General features: G+C 47.7%; 1 pseudogene; it reads right to left on the minus strand.

The window, feature by feature from the left end:
* Nucleotides 1-294: 294 nt before the first annotated feature.
* LOC119300748 lies at nucleotides 295-1,394 on the minus strand (annotated as a pseudogene).
* Between the last annotated feature and the right edge of the window lie 1,111 nt (nucleotides 1,395-2,505).

Below are 2,505 nucleotides of genomic sequence, written 5' to 3' on the forward strand. Positions count from 1 at the left end.
TAATAATGTCTTCTACATTTTTACACAAACTTTTTCCTAGTACACATGTATGACCTTCTCCCATATATTTATTTTAACTTTTTACAAAAATAGAAAGAGTGACGCAAAATAGGACGAGTGATGCTGGCGGTTCTACACCACTATGTAATGAAGTTTTTTCATCCCGAAGGGGAGGAGGGTGCAGCAGAAGGAAGAAGGTCAACAGCCGGGCAGAGAGGTCATCTTTTGGTCTAAGAAAACTTATGTACATATCAACCAAGGTCCAAAAGAATTTTTTAGGTACATACCATATGATAAACAACACAATACTGTTTTTGATATAGAGAAGGTTCATTCACATATATGCATGAGCAAAGTATCAATTCCAAATCTGATAGACAAATGATCCATCCACAACAAAGCCGTGTAAAATTTATATATACCAAATCTTCCTGAAGTGAAATACTTGTTGAACTTGGACCCTGAGATCACCGAGGTGCCAATTAGGTGTGATCTGTGAGAACAACAATTACTTCATGAGCCTCTCAATGAAAAAACAATTACTTGATGAGTATGGAGTATTGAACGAAGCAGCAGTATATGCCAAATTCAAGGCCGTCTTCTAGGCGATGATTTGTAGGCCCCATCTGATCAGTCCTCTTGTGAACTGAAGGTTTATGGCTTCTGGAGTGAAACTGCATATGGGTTCGAGTGCATTAGGAACTGTGATTTTGAAGTGACGCTGTTTTGTGGCTGAAGAAAGTTTAAAAAAACTCACTTTCCCATGAAGCCCAGTGTGAAACCTGCAATAATAATGAAGGTACCAAACGCCATGAAAGGGATGTACAGATCTGGCGCATTTATGTCGTACATCGGAGGTTTGTAGGACAGCCGGCCACCCACAAGCTAACTTATCCGAGTCCAGTGCCCCTGAAAAGGCATTGCAACTATTTCATTTCAGTACACCAGATATATAGATAGAAGAACCAAAAACATATCCATTGCAGCTGGGAAATATGATATACCGTGTGAAGGAACGGAAACAATATGACTTTCAACTTGTTCCTGACATACTGATCATTCACATGGAAGTAGTACTATGGGTTGGAGAAGTATCTACTGATCTGCAAGAGTACAACCAATAAATATTTTAGAGAGGATATGTGAGCGTTTTGAAACAAATATGTGAGTGATTTGAAACACCAAGGGGGGATCAAGGTTCTTTGGAGGCTCCTTACATTGCTGTGCATGAATTCTGAACTGGAGCCGGGGAACTTCTCCCCATATACTCCTAACCCAGTTTTAATCAGGCCAGAGCTAGCACCATACAATGGATTGTCATAGGGACCAGGCTGAGGGTTTGGTGGGGGTATCTACATCCCAGGAGGATGAGGATTTCTGTAGTTATCATACATGGCTGCAAAGAAAAAGCGGAGTTAAAATAAATGCAATGCCAATTGATAAATGGATACTGACATGCATGGTGGTCGTAGAAAATTAAATGAAGTACAATGTCAACACAACATTATTTACATGGCTGCAAAGATGAAGCAGCAGTCTTGCCAAACTCAGACCAATTTCCAGAACCAAATACCTGTGTGAGTGTGTTTCAGCACATTTTTGCCTTGCCTAACCTGCAGTAGCATAACATGGCAAGCATCAGTGACCATCTCTATGAATAAATTGGGTGCATAACGATGGACAGACTGAAATCAAAAGTATGAGCCTGGAAGGACATGGGCCTCGTCTGGGCGCTGCAGTAGTGGGAACCGGGTGGCTGAGGTGACGAACGTCTCGGGGCTGTGTAGTTGAACGGCCGGAGGTGGCAGGGGTGAACGTGTTGACTGCTGCGGCGGTGGGGCCTCACTGGGAGGAGGCTGTGTGGTGGCAAGGGGAGCCTCGCCGCCGCCAAGAACAAACAGAGCGACACATGATGGACCTCCGCCGTGACGGATCCTGCCGCCAGCCTTCTTCCGTGTCACCGTGACGGACCTCTGTCGTGGAACCGTGCTCCGCCCTCCCCCACCCCCTGTCTCCACCACTACAGTAGATATCTCCGACCTCCCATCAATGTCGCAGCGGCGGTTGGACGTGGGGTTGGTTGCGGCAGTTGAAGAAGAAGCACGAAGGAGAGGTCAGCTGCAGCGGCAGGAGCCGGTGGAGAGGGCCCTGACTGCAGCAGCAGGATCCGGCGACTGGGGCCGTGGCCGGTGACCGCGCGGGTGGGATTGGAGCACCCCGTGGCCGCAACCGTGCCAGCGAGGCGGCGGCTCCGGTGCCCGGGAGCGCGGGAGAGGAGGCGGTTTCTCCGGCGGCCGGTGGGCATGCGGGCGCGGTGGTGGCTCTGGTTGCTTGGTGGGGGTGGGGAGGAAGTTCGTGGCGTGGGGATGAAACCGGTCGAAGGGGTCTGATGGGCCGGCCAGGTTTCCCTTTTTGCGTTTTTGGAAGTTCGAGAACACCTCATCGGGCTTTATATAGACGCGTCATGATCCAAATAGTTATTCTAATCTTAGAATTAGAATAGTG

Source organism: Triticum dicoccoides, chromosome 5A (assembly GCF_002162155.2).
Source record: "Triticum dicoccoides isolate Atlit2015 ecotype Zavitan chromosome 5A, WEW_v2.0, whole genome shotgun sequence".
Taxonomy (NCBI): domain Eukaryota; kingdom Viridiplantae; phylum Streptophyta; class Magnoliopsida; order Poales; family Poaceae; genus Triticum; species Triticum dicoccoides.